Source organism: Dama dama, chromosome 26, assembly GCF_033118175.1.
Source record: "Dama dama isolate Ldn47 chromosome 26, ASM3311817v1, whole genome shotgun sequence".
In the NCBI taxonomy this organism is placed as follows: domain Eukaryota; kingdom Metazoa; phylum Chordata; class Mammalia; order Artiodactyla; family Cervidae; genus Dama; species Dama dama.
In genome coordinates, this window is record NC_083706.1 from 12,725,538 (window position 1) to 12,745,805 (window position 20,268).

Sequence of the window (20,268 nt, forward strand, 5' to 3'; positions counted from 1 at the left end):
TTGACACCTTTAGAAGCTCTTCATATTTTTCACTACTTTTCAGGCTCTTCATGTTTTTCAACACCGCTTCATGCTCCTCCTCTTTTTCAGATCGTTTCATGCTCCTCATATTTTTGACACCTGTTGAATCTCTTCATATTTCTCACAACTTTTCAGGTTCTTCATGTTTTTGAACACCGCTTCATGCTCCTCCTATTTTTCAAACCGTTTCTTGCTCATCTCATTTTTGACACCTTTTGAAGCTCTTCATATTTTTCACATCTTTTGAAGCTCTTTATATTTTTCACACATTTTCAGGCTCTTCATGTTTTTCAACACTCCTTCTTTCTCCACCTATTTTTCACACCGTTTCATGCTCCTCATATTTTTGACACCTTTTGAAGCTCTTCATATTTTTCACACCTTTTCAGGCTCTTCATTTTTTTGAACACCGTTTCATGCACCTCCTATATTTCAGACCGTTTCATGCTCTACATATTTTTGACACCTTTTGAAGCTCTTCATATTTTTCACCCCTTTTCAGGCTCTTCATGTTTTTCAACACAACTTCATGCCCCTCCTATTTTTCAGACAGTTTCATGCTCATCTCATTTTTGACAGCTTTTGAAGCTCTTCATGTTTTTCAAACCTTTTGAAGCTCTTCATATTTTTCTCACCTTTTCAGGCTCTTCATGGTTTTCAACACCGCTTAATTTTCCTCCTATTTTTCAGACCGTTTCATGCTCCCATATTTTGGACACCTTTTGAAGCTCTTCATATTTTTCACACCTTTTCTGGCTCGTCATGTTTGTGAACACTGCTTCATGCTCCTCCTATTTTTCAGATCGTTTCATGCTCCTCATATTTTTGACAACTTTTGAAGCTCTTCATATTTTTCACACCTTTTCAGGCTCTTCATGTTTTGAACACCGTTTCATGCTGCTCCTATCTTTCAGACCGTTTCATACTCCTCATAGTTTTGACACCTTTTGAAGCTCTTCATATTTTTCACACCTTTTCAGGCTCTTCATGTTTTTCAACACCGCTTCATGCTCCTCCTTTTTTTCAGACCGATTCATGCTCCTCAAGTATTTCACACCTTGAGGCTCTTCATATTTTTCACAGCTTTTCAGGCTCTTCATGTTTTTGAACACCGTTTCATACTCCTCCTATTTTTCAGACCGTTTCATGCTCCTCATATTTTTGACACATTTTGAAGGTCTTCATATTTTTCACAACTTTTCAGGCTCTTCATGTTTTTCAACACCACATCATGCTCCACCTATTTTTCAGACCTTTTCATGCTCATCTCATTTTTGACACCATTTTAAGCTCTTCATATTTTTCACACCTTTTGAACCTCTTCATATTTTTCACACGTTTTCACGCTCTTCATGTTTTTCAACACCGCTTCTTGATACACCTATTTTTCAGACCGTTTCATGCTCCTCATATTTTTGACACGTTTTGAAGCTCTTCATATTTTACACACATTTTCAGGCTCTTCATGTTTTTGAACACCGCTTCATGCTCCTCCTATTTTTAACACTTTTTGAAGCTCTTCATATTTTTCACACCTTTTCAGGCTCTTCATGTTTTTGAACACGGTTTCCTGCTCCTCCTTTTTTTCAGACCGTTTCATGCTCCTAATATTTTTGACACCTTTTGAGTCTCTTCATATATTTCACACCTTTTCAGGCTCTTCATGTTTTTGAACACCGTTTCATGCTGCTCCTATTTTTCAGACCGTTTCATACTCCTCATAGTTTTGACACCTTTTGAAGCTCTTCATATTTTTCACACCTTTTCAGGCTCTTCATGTTTTTGAACACGGTTTCCTGCTCCTCCTTTTTTTCAGACCGTTTCATGCTCCTAATATTTTTGACAACTTTTGAAGCTCTTCATATTTTTCACACCTTTTCAGGCTCTTCATGTTTTTGAACACCATTTCATGCTGCTCCTATTTTTCAGACCGTTTCATACTCCTCATAGTTTTGACACCTTTTGAAGCTCTTCATATTTTTCACATCTTTTCAGGCTCTTCATGTTTTTAAACACCGCTTCATGCTCCTCCTATTTTTCAGACCGTTTCATGCTTCTCATGTATTTCACACCTTTTGAAGCTCTTCATTTTTCACACCTTTTCAGGCTCTTCATGTTTTTGACACGGTTTCATGCTTCTCCTATTTTTCAGACCGTTTCATGCTCCTTACATTTTTGACACCTTTTGAAGCTCTTCATATTTTTCACAACTTTTCAGGCTCTTCATGTTTTTCAACACCGCTTCATGATCATCCAATTTTTCAGACCGTTTCATGCTCCTCATATTTATGACATCTTTTGAAGCTTTTCATATTTTTCACACCTTTTAGGCTCTTCATGTTTTTCAGCACCACTTCATGCTCCGCCTATTTCTCAGACAGTTTCATGCTCCTCATATTGTGGACACCTTTTGAAGCACTTCATATTTTTCACATCTTTTCAGGCTCTTCATGTTTTTCAACACCACTTCATGCTCTTCCTATTTTCCAAACCGTTACGTGTTTCTCATATTTTGACAGGTTTTGAATCTCTTCATATATTTCACACCTTTTCAGGCTCTTCATGTTTTTCAACAACACTTTATGCTCCTCCTTCTTTTCAGACCATTTCATGTTCCTCATATTTTTGACACCTTTTGAATCTCTGCATATATTTCACACTTTTTCAGGCTCTTCATTTTTTTGAACACTGCTTCATGCTCCTCCTATTTTTCGGACCGTTTCATGCTCCTCATATTTTTGACACCTTTTGAAGCTCTTCATATTTTTCACACCTTTACAGGCTCTTCATGTTTTTCCACACCACTTCATGCTTCTCCTATTTTTCAGACCGTTTCATGATCCTCATGAATTTCACACCTTTTGAAGCTCTTCATATTTTTCACACCTTTTCACGCTCTTCATGTTTTTGATCACCGCTTCATGATCCTCCTATTTTTCAGACCGTTTCATGCTCTTCATATTTTTGACACCTCTTGAAGCTCTTCATACTTTTCACACCTTTTCAGGCTCTTCATGTTTTTCCACAGCACTTCATTCTTGTCCTATTTTTCAGACCATTTCATGCTCCTCAAGAATTTCACACCTTTTGAAGCTCTTCATATTTTTCACACCTTTTCACGCTCTTCATGTTTGTTATCACTGTTTCATGCTCTTATTTTTCAGATCGTATCATGCTCATGTCATTTTTGACCCCTTTTGAAGCTTTTCATATTTCTCACAACTTTTTAGGCTCTTCATGTTTTTGACACTGCTTCATGCTCCTCCTATTTTTCAGAGAGTTTCATGCTCCTCATGTATTTCACATCTTTTGAAGCTCTTCATATTTCTCACAACTTTTTAGGCTCTTCATGTTTTTCCACACCACTTCATGCTTCTCCTATTTTTCGGCCTGTTTCATGCTCCTCATGTATTTCACACCTTTTGAAGCTCTTCATATTTTTCACACCTTTTCAGGCGCTTCATGTTTTTAATCACCGTTTCATGCTCCTCCTATTTTTCAGACCGTTTCATGCTCCTCATATATTTGACACATTTTGAAGCTCTGAATATTTTTCACACATTTTCAGGCTCTTCATGTTTTTGAACACTGCTTCATGATCCTCCTATTTTTCAGACCGTTTCATGTTCTTCATATGTTTGACACCTTTTGAAGCTCTTCATATTTTTCACTCCTTTTCAGGCTCTTCATGTTTTTCAACACCACTTCATGCTTCTCCTATTTTTCAGACCGTTTCATGCTCCTCATGTATTTCACACCTTTTGAAGCTCTTCATAATTTTCACACCTTTTCAGGCTCTTCATGTTTTTGAACACCATTTCATGCCGCTTCTATTTTTCAGACCGTTTCATGCTCCTTATATTTTTCACACCTTTTGAAGCTCTTCATATTTTTCATACCTTTTCAGGCTCTTCACGTTTTTGAACACCGCTTCATGACCCTCCTATTTTTCAGATCATTTCATGCTCTTCATATTTTTGACACCTCTTGAAGCTCTTCATATATTTCACACCTTTTCAGACTCTTCATTTTTTTCAACACCGCTTCATGTTCCTCCTAATTTTCACACCGTTTCATGCTCATCTCATTTTTGACACCTTTTGAAGCACTTCATATATTTCACACCTTTTCAAGCTCTTCATATTTTTCAGACCTTTTCATGCTCTTCATGTTTTTGAACACCGCTTCATGCTCCTCCTATTTTTCAGACCGTTTCATGCTCCTCATATTTTTGACACCGTTTGTAGCTCTTCATATTTTTCACACCTTTTCAGGCTCTTCATGTTTTTGAACACCGCTTCATGCTCCTTATATTTTTCAGAGAGTTTCATGCTCCACATGTATTTCACACCTTTTGAAGCTCTTCATATTTTCCACACCTTTTCAGGCTCTTCATATTTTTCCACACTACTTCATGCTTCTCCTATTTTTTAGCCCGTTTCAAACTCCTCATGTATTTCACACCTTTTGAAGCTCTTCATATTTTTCACACCTTTTCCGGCTCTTCATGTTTTTGATCACCGCTTCATGCTCCTCCTATTTTTCAGACTGTTTCATGCTAATCATATTTTTGACACCTTTTGAAGCTCTTCATGTTTTTCACACCTTTTCAGGCTCTTCATGTTTTTGAACACCGTTCCATGCTCCTCCTATTTTTCAGACCCTTTCATGCTCATCTCATATTTGACACCTTTTGAAGCTCTTCATATTTTTCACACATTTTCAGGCTCTTCATGTTTTTCAGCACCGTTTTATGATCCTCCTATTTTTAAGAACTTCTCATGCAAATCTCATTTTTGACAGCTTTTGAAGCTTTTCATATTTTTCACAAATTTTCAGGCTCCTCATGTTTTTGAACCCCGCTTCATGATCCTCTAATTTTTCAGAGAGTTTCATGCTCCTCATGTATTTCACACCTTTTGAAGCTCTTCGTATTTTTCACACCTTTTCAGGCTCTTCATGCTTTTCCACACCACTTCATGCTTCTCCTATTTTTCAGCCCGTTTCATGCTCCTCATGTATTTCACACCTTTTGAAGCTCTTCATATTTTTCACACCTTTTCAGACTCTTCATGTTTTTGAACACCGCTTCATGCTCCTCCTATATTTCAGACCATTTCTTGCTCCTCATATTTTTGACACTTTTTGAAGCTCTTCATATTTTTCACACCTTTTCAGGCTCTTCATGTTTTTGAACACCGCTTCATGCTCCTTATATTTTTCAGAGAGTTTCATGCTCCTCATGTATTTCACACCTTGTGAAGCTCTTCATATTTTCCACACCTTTTCAGGCTCTTCATATTTTTCCACACCACTTCATGCTTCTCCTATTTTTCAGCCCGTTTCAAACTCCTCATGTATTTCACACCTTTTGAAGCTCTTCATGTTTTTCACACCTTTTCCGGCTCTTCATGTTTTTGATCACCGTTTCTTGCTCCTCCTATTTTTCAGACCGATTCATGCTACTCATATTTTTGACACCTTTGGAAGCTTTTCATATTTTTCACACCTTTTCAGGCTCTTCATATTTTTGAACACCGCTTCATGCTCCTCCAATTTTTCAGGCCGTTTCATGCTCCTCATAATTTTGACACCTTTTGAAGCTCTTCATATGTTTCACACCTTTTCAGGCTCTTCTTGTGTTTCAACACCGCTTCATGCTCCTCCTATTTTTCAGACCGTTTCATGCTCCTCATATATTTGACACCTTTTGAAGCTCTTCATAATTTTCACATCTTTTCAGGCTCTTCATGTTTTTGAACACCATTTCATGCTTCTCCTATTTTGCAGACCGTTTCATTCTCCTCAATTTTTGACACCTTTTGAAGTTCTTCATATATTTCACACCTTTTCAGGCTTTTCATTTTTTTCAACACCACTTCATGCTCCTCCTATTTTTCAGACCGTTTCATGCTCATCTCATTTTGACACCTTTTGAAGCTCTTCAAATTTTTCACACCTTTTGAAGCTCTTCATATTTTTCATATTTTTGAAGCTCTTCATATTTTCACACGTTTTCAGGCTCTTCATGTTTTTCAACACCGCTTCATGCTATTTCTATTTTTCAGAGTGTTTCATGCTCCTCATGTATTTCACACCTTTTGAAGCTCTTCATATTTTTCAAACCTTTTCAGGCTCTTCATATTTTTCCACACCCCTTCATGCTTCTCCTATTTTTCAGCACGTTTCATGCTCCTCATGTATTTCACACCTTTTGAAGCTGTTCATATTTTTCACACCTTTTCAGGCTCTTCATGTTTTTCAAAAACGCTTCTTGCTCCTCCTATTTTTCAGACCGTTTCATGTTCATCTCATTTTTGACACGTTTTGAAGCTCTTCATATTTTTCACAGCTTTTGAAGCTCTTCATATTTTTCACACGTTTTCAGGCTCTTCATGTTTTTCAACAACGCTTCATGCTCCTCCTATTTTTCAGACCGTTTCATGCTCCTCATTTATTTCACACCATTTGAAGCTCTTCATATTTTTCACACCTTTTCAAGCTCTTCATATTTTTCCACTCCGCTTCATGCTGATCCTATTTTTCAGACGGTTTCATGCTCCTCATATTTTTGACACCTTTTGAAGCTCTTCATATCTTTCACACCTTTTGAAGCTCTTCATATATTTCACACCTTTCCAGGCTATTCATGTTTTCAACACCACTTCATGCTACTCCTATTTTTCAGAACGTATCATGCTCCTCATATTTTTGACACCTTGTGAAGCTTTTCATATTTTTCACACCTTTTCAGGTTCTTCATGTTTTTCAAGATGACATCATGCTGCTAGTATTTTTCAGACCGTTTCATTCTCCTCATATTTTTGACACCTTTTAAAGCTCTTCATGTTTTTCACACCTTTTCAGGCTCTTCTTTTTTTTCAGCACCACTTCATGCTCGTCCTATTTTTCAGACCGTTTCATGCTCATCTCATTTTTGACAACTTTTGAAGCGCTTCATATTTTTCACACCTTTTCAGGCTCTTCATGTTCTCTAACACCGCTTCATGCTCCTCCTACTTTTCAGACCCTTTCGTGCTCCTCCTATTCTTGACAGCTTTTGAAGCTCTTCATATTTTCACACCTTTTCAGGCTCTTCATGTTTTTCAACACCGCTTCATGCTCCTCCTATTTTTCAGACCGTTTCATGCTCCTCATATTTTTGACACCTTTTGAAGCTTTTCATATTTTTCACACTTTTCAGGCTCCTCATGTTTTCAACACCATTTCATGCTCCTCCTATTTTTCAGACCGCTTCATGCTCCTCATATTTCTGACACGTTTTAAAGCTCCTCATATTTTTCACACATTGTGAAGCTCTTCATATATTTCACACCATTTCAGGATCTTCATGTTTTTCAACACCACTTCATGCTTCTTCTATTTTTCAGACCGTTTTATGCTCCTCGTATTTTTCACACCTTTTGAAGCTCTTCATATTTTTCACACCTTTTCAGACTCTTCATGTTTTTGAACACCGCTTCATGCTCCTCCAAATTTCAGACGCTTTGATGCTCTTCATATTTTTGACACCTTTTGAAGCTCTTCATATATTTCACATCTTTTCAGGCTCTTAATGTTTTTCAACACTGCTTCATGCTTCTCCTATTTTTCAGACTGATTCATGATCCTCATATTTATGACCGTTTTGAAGCTCTTCATATTTTTCACACCTTTTCAAGCTGTTCATGTTTTTCAACACCGTTTCATGCTCCTTCTATTTTTCAGACTGTTTCATGCTCCTCATATTTTTGACACCTTTTGAAGCTCTTCATATTTTTCACACCTTTTCATGCCCTTCATGTTCTTCATCAGCGTTTCATATTCCTCCTATTTTACAGACTGTTTCAGGCTACTAATATTTTTGACAACTTTTGAAGCTCCTCATATTTTTCACACCTTTTCATGTTTTTGAACACCATTTCATGCTCCTCATATTTTTCACACCTTTTGAGGCTCTTCATATTTTGCACGCCTTTTCATGCTCTTTATGTTTTTCAACACCAATTCATCCTCCTCCTATTTTTTAGACCGTTCATGCTCCTCTTATTTTTCACACCTTTTCAGGCTCTTCATGTTTTTGAACACCGCTTCATTCTCCTCCTATTTTTCAGACCCTTTGATGATCTTCATATTTTTGACACCTCTTCAGGCTCTTCATGTTTTTGAACACCGTTTCTTGCTCCTCCTATTTTTCAGACCGTTTCATGCTCCTCATATTTTTGACACCTTTTGAAGCTCTTCATATTTTTCACACCTTTTCAGGCTCTTCATGTTTTTCAAAGCCAATTCATGCTTCTCCTATTTTTCAGACCGTTTCATGCTCCTCTCATTTCTGACACCTTTTGAATCTCTTCATATATTTCACACATTTTCAGGCTCTTCATGTTTTTCAACACCACTTCATCCTCCTCCTATTTTTCAGACCGTTTCATGCTCCTCATGTATTTCACAACTTTTGAAGTTCTTTCTATTTTTCACACTTTTTTAGGCTCTTCATGTTTTTGAACACGATTTCAGGCTCCTCCTATTTTTCAGACCGTTTCATGCTCATCTCACTTTTGACACATTTTGAAGCTCTTCATATTTTCCACACCTTTTGAAGCTCTTCATATTTTTCAAACGTTTCCAGGCTCTTAATTTTTTTCAACACCGCTTCTTGCTCCTCCTATTTTTCAGACCGTTTCATGCTCCTCATATATTTCACACCTTTTGAAGCTCTTCATACTTTTCACACCTATTCAGGCTCTTCATCTTTTGAACAACGTTTCATGATCCTCCTTTTTTTCAGACCGTTTCATGCTCCTCATATTTTTGACACCTTTTGAAGCTCTTCATATTTTTCACACATTTTGATGCTCTTCATATTTTTCACAGCTTTTCAGGCTCTTCATGTTTTTGAACACCGCTTCATGCTCCTCCTATTTTTCAAACCGTTACATGCTCCTCATGTATTTCACACCTTTTGAAGCTCTTCATATTTTTCACACCTTTTCAGGCTCTTCATGTTTTAGAACACGGTTTCAAGCTCCTACTATTTTTCAGACAGTTTCCTGCTCCGCATAAATTTGAAAATTTTTGAAGCTCTTCATTTTTCACACCTTTTCAGTCTTTTCATGTTTTTCACAACCGATTCATGATTCTCATATTTTTCAGACCGTTTCATGCTCCTCATATGTTTGACACCTTTTGAATCTCTTCATGTATTTCACACCTTTTCAGGCTCTTCATGTTTTTGAACACTGCTTCATGCTCCTCCTATTTTTCAGACCGTTTCATGCTCCTCATGTATTTCACAACTTCTGAAGCTCTTCATATTTTCACACGTTTTGAAGATCTTCATATTTTTACACGTTTTCAGGCTCTTCATGTTTTTCAACACTGCTTCATGCTCCTCCTATTTTTCAGACCGTTTCATGCTCATTTAATTTTTGAGAGCTTTTGAAGCTCTTCATATTTTTCACATCTTTTGAAACTCTTCATATTTTTCACACCTTTTCAGGCTCTTCATATTTTTGAACACCGTTTCATGCTCCTCCTATTTTTCAGACCGTTTCATGCTCATTTAATTTTTGAGAGCTTTTGAAGCTCTTCATATTTTTCACATCTTTTGAAACTCTTCATATTTTTCACACCTTTTCAGGCTCTTCATGTTTTTGAACCCCGTCATGCTGCTCCTATTTTTCAGACCGTCTCATGCTCCTCATATTTTTGAGACCGTTTCATGCTCCTCATATTTTTGACACTTTTTAAAGGTCTTCATATATTTCACACCTTTTCAGGCTCTTCATGTTTTTAACACTGCTTCATGCTCCTCCTATTTTTCAGACCGTTTCATGCTCCTCATAATTTTGACACGTTTTGATGCTCTTCATATTTTTCACACCTTTCCAGGCTCTTCATGTTTTTGAACACCGTTTCATGCTACTATTTTTTCAGAACGTTTCATGCTCTTCATATTTTTGACACCTTTTAAAGCTCTTCATATTTTTGACACCTTTTCAGGCTCTTCATGTTTTTGAACATCACTTTATGCTCCTCCTATTTTTCACCGTTTCATGCTCCTCATATTTTTCACACCTTTTGAAGCTCTTCATATTTTGCACACCTTTTCAGGCTCTTCATGTTTTAAACACCGCTTCATGCTCCTCCTATTTTGCAGACCGTTTCATGCTCATCTCATTTTTTACACCTTTTGAAGCTCTTCATATTTTTCACACCTTTTCAGGCTCTTCATGTTTTTCAACACTGCTTCATTCTCCTCCTATTTTTCAGACCGTTTCATGCTCCTCTTACTTTTGACACCGTTTGAAGCTCTTCATATTTTTCACACGTTTTCAGGCTCTCCATGTTTTTGAACACCGCTTCATGCTCCTCCTATTTTTGAGACCGTTTCATGCTCCTCCTAGTTTTCACACCTTTTCAGGCTCTCCATGTTTTTGAACACCGCTTCATGCCCCTCCTATTTTTAAGACCGTTTCATGCTCCTCCTATTTTTCAGACCTTTTCATGCTCCTCCTATTTTGCAGACCGTTTCATGGTCATCTCATTTTTTACAACTCTTGAAGCTCTTCATATTTTGCACACCTTTTGAAGCTCTTCATATTTTTCACACTTTTTCAGGCTCTTCATGTTTTTGAACACCGCTTCTTGCTCCTCCTATTTTTCAGACCGTTTTATGGTCATCTCATTTTTCACACGTTTTGAATCTCTTCATATTTTTCACACCTTTTCAGGCTCTTCATGTTTTTGAACACCGCTTCATGCTCCTCATATATTTCAGACCGTTTCATGCTCATCTCATTTTTGAAACCTTTTGATGCTCTACATATTTTTGACACCTTTTGAAGCTCTTCATATTTTTCACGCCTTTTCATGCTCTTCATGTTTTTCAACACCACTTCATGCTCCTCATATTTTTCAGGCCGTTTCATGCTCCTCATAGTTTTGACACCTTTGAAGTTCTTCATATTTTTCACACCTTTTCAGGCTCTTCATATTTTTGAACACCGCTTCATGCCCCTCCTATTTTTGAGACCGTTTCATGCTCCTCATTAATTTCACACCTTTTGAAGCTCTTCATATATTTCACACCTTTTCAATCTCTTCATGTTTTTGAACACCACTTCATGCTCCTTCTATTTTTCAGACCGTTTCATGCTCCTCATATTTTTGACACGTTTTGAAGCTCTTCATATTTTTCACAACTTTTCATGCTCTTCATGTTTTTGAACACCGTTTCATGCTTCTCCTATTTTTCAGACCGTTTCATGCTCCTCATATTTTTGACACCTTTTGAAGCTCTTCATATTTTTCACACCTTTTCAGGCACTTCATGATTTTAAACTCCGCTTCATGTTCCTCGTATTATTCAGACCGTTTATGGTCCTCATATTTTTGACACCTTCTCAAGCTCTTCATATTTCTCACACCTTTTGAAGCTCTTCACATTTTTCACACCTTTTGAAGCTCTTCATATTTTTCACACCTTTTCAGGATCTTCATGTGCTTCAACACCGTTTCATGCTCCTCATCTTTTTCAGACCGTTTCATGCTCCTCATATATTTGACAGCTTTTGAAACTCTTCATAGTTTTCACACCATTCCAGCACTTCAGGTTTTTGAACACCGCTTCATGCTCTTTCTATTTTTGAGACCGTTTCATGCTCCTCATATTTTTGACTCTTTTTGAAGCTCATCCTCTTTTCCACACCTTTTCAGGCTCTTCATGTGTTTCAACACCGTTTCATCCTCTTCCTCTTCTTCAGACCGTTTCATGCTCCTCCTCTTTTTCAGACTGTTTCATGCTCCTCATCTTTTTGACACCTTTTGAAGCTCTTCATATTTTTCACATCTTTTCAGGCTGTTCATGTTTTCGAACACCATTTCATGCTCCTCCTATTTTTCAGAACGTTTCACGCTCCTCATGTTTTTGACACCTTTTGAAGCTCTTCATATTTTTCACACCTTTTCAGTCTCTTCATGTTTTTCAACACCTCGTCACGCTCCTCCTATTTTTCAGACCGTTTCATGCTCATCTCACTATTACACCTTTTGAAGCTCTTCATATTTTTCACACCTTTTGAAGCTCTTAATGTTTTCCACAGGTTTTCAGGCTCTTCATGTTTTTAACACTGCTTCATGCTCCTCCTATTTTTCAGACCGTTTCATGCTCCTCATATTTTTGACACGTTTTGATGCTCTTCATATTTTTCACACCTTTCCAGGCTCTTCATGTTTTTGAACACCGTTTCATGCTACTATTTTTTCAGAACGTTTCATGCTCTTCATATTTTTGACACCTTTTGAAGCTCTTCATATTTTTAGTAACTTTTCAGGATCTCCATATATTTGAATACCGCTTCATGCTCCTCCTAATTTTGAGACCGTTTCATGCTCCTCATATTTTTGACACCTTTTAAAGCTCTTCATATTTTTCACACCTTTTCAGGCTCTTCATGTTTTTGAACATCACTTTATGCTCCTCCTATTTTTCACCGTTTCATGCTCCTCATATTTTTCACACCTTTTGAAGCCCTTCATATTCTTCACACCTTTTAAGGCTCTTCATGTTTTGAACACCGCTTCATGCTCCTCAAATTTTACCGACCGTTTCATGCTCATCTCATTTTTTACACCTTTTGAAGCTCTTCATATTTTTCACAACTTTTGAAGCTCTTCATATATTTCACACCTTTTCAGGCTCTTCATGTTTTTCAACACTGCTTCATGCTCCTCCTATTTTTTGGACCGTTTCATGCTCCTCTTATTTTTGACACCGTTTGAAGCTCTTCATATTTTTCACACCTTTTCAGGCTCTTCATGTTTTTCAACACTGCTTCATGCTCCTCCTATTTTTCAGACCGTTTCATGCTCCTCTTATTTTTGACACCGTTTGAAGCTCTTCATATTTTTCACACTTTTTCAGGCTCTTCTTGATTTTGAACACCGCTTCATGCTCCTCCTATTTTTCAGACCGTTTCATGCTCATCTCATTTTTCACACGTTTTGAAGCTCTTCATATTTTTCACATCTTTTCAGGCTCTTCATGTTTTTGAACACCGCTTCATGATCCTCGTATGTTCAGACCGTTTCATCCTCCTCATATTTTTGACACATTTTGAAGCTCTTCATATTTTTCACACCTTTTGAAGCTCTTCATATTTTTCACACGTTTTCAGGCTCTTCATGTTTTTCAACACTGCTTCATGCTCCTCCTATTTTTCAGACCGTTTCATGCTCCTCATATTTTTGACACCTTTTGAAGCACTTCATATTTTTCACACCATTTCAGGCTCTTCATGTTTTTCAACACCGCTTCATGCTCCTCCTATTTTTCAGACCGTTTCATGCTCCTCATATTTTTGACACCTTTTGAAGCTCTTCATATTTTTCACACCTTTTCAGTCTCTTAATGTTTTTCAACACCTCGTCATGCTCCTCCTATTTTTCAGACCGTGTCATGCTCATCTCACTATTACACCTTTTAAAGCTCTTCATATTTTTCACACCTTTTGAAGCTCTTAATATTTTCCACTGGTTTTCAGGTTCTTCATGTTTTTAACACTGCTTCATGCTCCTCCTATTTTTCAGACCGTTTCATGCTCCTCATAATTTTGACACGTTTTGATGCTCTTCATATTTTTCACACCTTTCCAGGCTCTTCATGTTTTTGAACACCGTTTCATGCTACTATTTTTTCAGAACGTTTCATGCTCTTCATATTTTTGACACCTTTTAAAGCTCTTCATATTTTTGACACCTTTTCAGGCTCTTCATGTTTTTGAACATCACTTTATGCTCCTCCTATTTTTCACCGTTTCATGCTCCTCATATTTTTCACACCTTTTGAAGCTCTTCATATTTTGCACACCTTTTCAGGCTCTTCATGTTTTAAACACCGCTTCATGCTCCTCCTATTTTGCAGACCGTTTCATGCTCATCTCATTTTTTACACCTTTTGAAGCTCTTCATATTTTTCACACCTTTTCAGGCTCTTCATGTTTTTCAACACTGCTTCATTCTCCTCCTATTTTTCAGACCGTTTCATGCTCCTCTTACTTTGACACCGTTTGAAGCTCTTCATATTTTTCACACGTTTTCAGGCTCTCCATGTTTTTGAACACCGCTTCATGCTCCTCCTATTTTTGAGACCGTTTCATGCTCCTCCTAGTTTTCACACCTTTTCAGGCTCTCCATGTTTTTGAACACCGCTTCATGCCCCTCCTATTTTTAAGACCGTTTCATGCTCCTCCTATTTTTCAGACCTTTTCATGCTCCTCCTATTTTGCAGACCGTTTCATGGTCATCTCATTTTTTACAACTCTTGAAGCTCTTCATATTTTGCACACCTTTTGAAGCTCTTCATATTTTTCACACTTTTTCAGGCTCTTCATGTTTTTGAACACCGCTTCATGCTCCTCCTATTTTTCAGACCGTTTCATGCTCATCTCATTTTTCACACGTTTTGAATCTCTTCATATTTTTCACACCTTTTCAGGCTCTTCATGTTTTTGAACACCGCTTCATGCTCCTCATATATTTCAGACCGTTTCATGCTCATCTCATTTTTGAAACCTTTTGATGCTCTACATATTTTTGACACCTTTTGAAGCTCTTCATATTTTTCACACCTTTTCATGCTCTTCATGTTTTTCAACACCACTTCATGCTCCTCATATTTTTCAGGCCGTTTCATGCTCCTCATAGTTTTGACACCTTTGAAGTTCTTCATATTTTTCACACCTTTTCAGGCTCTTCATATTTTTGAACACCGCTTCATGCCCCTCCTATTTTTGAGACCGTTTCATGGTCCTCATGAATTTCACACCTTTTGAAGCTCTTCATATATTTCACACCTTTTCAATCTCTTCATGTTTTTGAACACCACTTCATGCTCCTTCTATTTTTCAGACCGTTTCATGCTCCTCATATTTTTGACACGTTTTGAAGCTCTTCATATTTTTCACAACTTTTCATGCTCTTCATGATTTTGAACACCGTTTCATGCTTCTCCTATTTTTCAGACCATTTCATGCTCCTCATATTTTTGACACCTTTTGAAGCTCTTCATATTTTTCACACCTTTTCAGGCACTTCATGATTTTGAACTCCGCTTCATGTTCCTCGTATTATTCAGACCGTTTATGGTCCTCATATTTTTGACACCTTTTCAAGCTCTTCATATTTCTCACACCTTTTGAAGCTCTTCACATTTTTCACACCTTTTGAAGCTCTTCATATTTTTCACACCTTTTCAGGATCTTCATGTGCTTCAACACCGTTTCATGCTCCTCATCTTTTTCAGACCGTTTCATGCTCCTCATATATTTGACAGCTTTTGAAACTCTTCATAGTTTTCACACCATTCCAGCACTTCAGGTTTTTCAACACCGCTTCATGCTCTTTCTATTTTTGAGACCGTTTCATGCTGCTCATATTTTTGACTCTTTTTGAAGCTCATCCTATTTTCCACACCTTTTCAGGCTCTTCATGTGTTTCAACACCGTTTCATCCTCTTCCTCTTCTTCAGACCGTTTCATGCTCCTCCTCTTTTTCAGACTGTTTCATGCTCCTCATCTTTTTGACACCTTTTGAAGCTCTTCATATTTTTCACATCTTTTCAGGCTGTTCATGTTTTCGAACACCATTTCATGCTCCTCCTATTTTTCAGAACGTTTCACGCTCCTCATGTTTTTGACACCTTTTGAAGCTCTTCATATTTTTCACACCTTTTCAGTCTCTTCATGTTTTTCAACACCTCGTCACGCTCCTCCTATTTTTCAGACCGTTTCATGCTCATCTCACTGTTACACCTTTTGAAGCTCTTCATATTTTTCACACCTTTTGAAGCTCTTAATGTTTTCCACAGGTTTTCAGGCTCTTCATGTTTTTAACACTGCTTCATGCTCCTCCTATTTTTCAGACCGTTTCATGCTCCTCATATTTTTGACACGTTTTGATGCTCTTCATATTTTTCACACCTTTCCAGGCTCTTCATGTTTTTGAACACCGTTTCATGCTACTATTTTTTCAGAACGTTTCATGCTCTTCATATTTTTGACACCTTTTGAAGCTCTTCATATTTTTAGTACCTTTTCAGGATCTCCATATATTTGAATACCGCTTCATGCTCCTCCTAATTTTGAGACCGTTTCATGCTCCTCATATTTTTGACACCTTTTAAAGCTCTTCATATTTTTCACACCTTTTCAGGCTCTTCATGTTTTTGAACATCACTTTATGCTCCTCCTATTTTTCACCGTTTCATGCTCCTCATATTTTTCACACCTTTTGAAGCCCTTCATATTCTTCACACCTTTTAAGGCTCTTCATGTTTTGAACACCGCTTCATGCTCCTCAAATTTTACCGACCGTTTCATGCTCATCTCATTTTTTACACCTTTTGAAGCTCTTCATATTTTTCACAACTTTTGAAGCTCTTCATATATTTCACACCTTTTCAGGCTCTTCATGTTTTTCAACACTGCTTCATGCTCCTCCTATTTTTTGGACCGTTTCATGCTCCTCTTATTTTTGACACCGTTTGAAGCTCTTCATATTTTTCACACCTTTTCAGGCTCTTCATGTTTTTCAACACTGCTTCATGCTCCTCCTATTTTTCAGACCGTTTCATGCTCCTCTTATTTTTGACACCGTTTGAAGCTCTTCATATTTTTCACACCTTTTCAGGCTCTTCATGATTTTGAACACCGCTTCATGCTCCTCCTATTTTTCAGACCGTTTCATGCTCATCTCATTTTTCACACGTTTTGAAGCTCTTCATATTTTTCACATCTTTTCAGGCTCTTCATGTTTTTGAACACCGCTTCATGATCCTCGTATGTTCAGACCGTTTCATCCTCCTCATATTTTTGACACATTTTGAAGCTCTTCATATTTTTCACACCTTTTGAAGCTCTTCATATTTTTCACACGTTTTCAGGCTCTTCATGTTTTTCAACACTGCTTCATGCTCCTCCTATTTTTCAGACCGTTTCATGCTCCTCATATTTTTGACACCTTTTGAAGCACTTCATATTTTTCACACCATTTCAGGCTCTTCATGTTTTTCAACACCGCTTCATGCTCTTCCTATTTTTCAGACCGTTTCATGCTCCTCATATTTTTGACACCTTTTGAAGCTCTTCATATTTTTCACACCTTTTCAGTCTCTTAATGTTTTTCAACACCTCGTCATGCTCCTCCTATTTTTCAGACCGTGTCATGCTCATCTCACTATTACACCTTTTGAAGCTCTTCATATTTTTCACACCTTTTGAAGCTCTTAATATTTTCCACAGGTTTTCAGGCTCTTCATGTTTTTACACTGCTTCATGCTCCTTCTATTTTTCAGACCGTTTCATGCTCCTCATAATTTTGACACGTTTTGATGCTCTTCATATTTTTCACACCTTTCCAGGTTCTTCATGTTTTTGAACACCGTTTCATGCTACTATTTTTTCAGAACGTTTCATGCTCTTCATATTTTTGACACCTTTTAAAGCTCTTCATATTTTTGACACCTTTTCAGGCTCTTCATGTTTTTGAACATCACTTTATGCTCCTCCTATTTTTCACCGTTTCATGCTCCTCATATTTTTCACACCTTTTGAAGCTCTTCATATTTTTCACACCTTTTCATGGTCTTCATGTTTTGAACACCGCTTCATGCTCCTCCTATTTTACAGACCGTTTCATGCTCATCTCATTTTTTACACCTTTTGAAGCTCTTCATATTTTTCACAGCTTTTGAAGTTCTTCATATTTTGCACACCTTTTCAGGCTCTTCATGTTTTTCAACACTGCTTCATGCTCCTCCTATTTTTCAGACCGTTTCATGCTCCTCTTAATTTTGACACCGTTTGCAGCTCTTCATATTTTTCACACATTTTCAGGCTCTCCATGTTTTTGAACACCGCTTCATTCTCCTCCTATTTTTGAGACCGTTTCATGCTCCTCCTATTTTTCACACCTTTTCAGGCTCTCCATGTTTTTGAACACCGCTTCATGCACCTCCTATTTTTAAGACCGTTTCATGCTCCTCCTATTTTTCAGAACGTTTCATGCTCCTCCTATTTTGCAGACCGTTTCATGGTCATCTCATTTTTTACACCTCTTGAAGCTCTTCATATTTTGCACACCTTTTGAAGCTCTTCATATTTTTCACACTTTTTCAGGCTCGTCATGTTTTTGAACACCGCTTCATGCTCCTCCTATTTTTCAGACCGTTTCATGCTCATCTCATTTTTCACACGTTTTGAAGCTCTTCATATTTTTCACACCTTTTCAGGCTCTTCATGTTTTTGAACACCACTTCATGCTCCTCATATTTTTCAGACCGTTTCATGCTCATCTCATTTTTGAAACCTTTTGATGCTCCTCATATTTTTGACACCTTTTGAAGCTCTTCATATTTTTCACTCCTTTTCATGCTCTTCATATTTTTCAACACCACTTCATGCTCCTCATATTTTTCAGGCCGTTTCATGCTCCTCATAGTTTTGACACCTTTTGAAGTTCTTCATATTTTTCACACCTTTTCTGGCTCTTCATATTTTTGAACACCGCTTCATGCTCCTCCTATTTTTGAGACCGTTTCATGCTCCTCATGAATTTCACACCTTTTGAAGCTCTTCATGTATTTCACACCTTTTCAATCTCTTCATGTTTTTGAACACCACTTCATGCTCCTTCTATTTTTCAGACCGTTTCATGCTCCTCATATTTTTGACACGTTTTGAAGCTCTTCATATATTTCACAACTTTTCATGCTCTTCATGTTTTTGAACACCGTTTCATGCTTCTCCTATTTTTCAGACCGTTTCATGCTCCTCATATTTTTGACACCTTTTCAAGCTCTTCATATTTCTCACACCTTTTGAAGCTCTTCACATTTTTCACACCTTTTGAAACTCTTCATATTTTTCACACCTTTTCAGGATCTTCATGTGCTTCAACACCGTTTCATGCTCCTACTCTTTTTCAGACCGTTTCATGCACCTCATATATTTGACAGCTTTTGAAACTCTTCATAGTTTTCACACCATTCCAGGCACTTGAGGTTTTTGAACACCGCTTCATGCTCTTTCTATTTCTGAAACCGTTTCATGCTGCTCATATTTTTGACTCTTTTTGAAGCTCATCCTATTTTCCACACCTTTTCAGGCTCTTCATGTGTTTCAACACCGTTTCATCCTCCTCCTCTTCTTCAGACCGTTTCATGCTCCTCCTCTTTTTCAGACTGTTTCATGCTCCTCATATTTTTGACACCTTTTCAAGCTCTTCATATTTTTCACATCTTTTCAGGCTGTTCATTTTTTCGAACACCATTTCATGCTCCTCCTATTTTTCAGAACGTTTCACGCTCCTCATGTTTTTGACACCTTTTGAAGCTCTTCATATTTTTCACACCTTTTCAGTGTCTTCATGTTTTTCAAAACCTCGTCATGCTCCTCCTATTTTTCAGACCGTTTCATGCTCATCTCACTATTACACCTTTTGAAGCTCTTCATATTTTTCACACCTTTTGAAGCTCTTAATGTTTTCCACAGGTTTTCAGGCTCTTCATGTTTTTAACACTGCTTCATGCTCCTCCTATTTTTCAGACCGTTTCATGCTCCTCATATTTTTGACACGTTTTGATGCTCTTCATATTTTTCACACCTTTCCAGGCTCTTCATGTTTTTGAACACCGTTTCATGCTACTATTTTTTCAGAACGTTTCATGCTCTTCATATTTTTGACACCTTTTGAAGCTCTTCATATTTTTAGTACCTTTTCAGGATCTCCATATATTTGAATAGCGCTTCATGCTCCTCCTAATTTTGAGACCGTTTCATGCTCCTCATATATTTGACACCTTTTAAAGCTCTTCATATTTTTCACACCTTTTCAGGCTCTTCATGTTTTTGAACATCACTTTATGCTCCTCCTATTTTTCACCGTTTCATGCTCCTCATATTTTGCACACCTTTGGAAGCTCTTCATATTTTTCACACCTTTTCAGGCTCTTCATGTTTTGAACACCGCTTCATGCTCCTCCTATTTTACAGACCGTTTCATGCTCATCTCATTTTTTACACCTTTTGAAGCTTTTCATATTTTTCACAGCTTTTGAAGCTCTTCATATTTTTCAAACCTTTTCAGGCTCTTCATGTTTTTCAACACTGCTTCATGCTCCTCCTATTTTTCAGACCGTTTCATGCTCCTCTTATTTTTGACACCGTTTGAAGCTCTTCATATTTT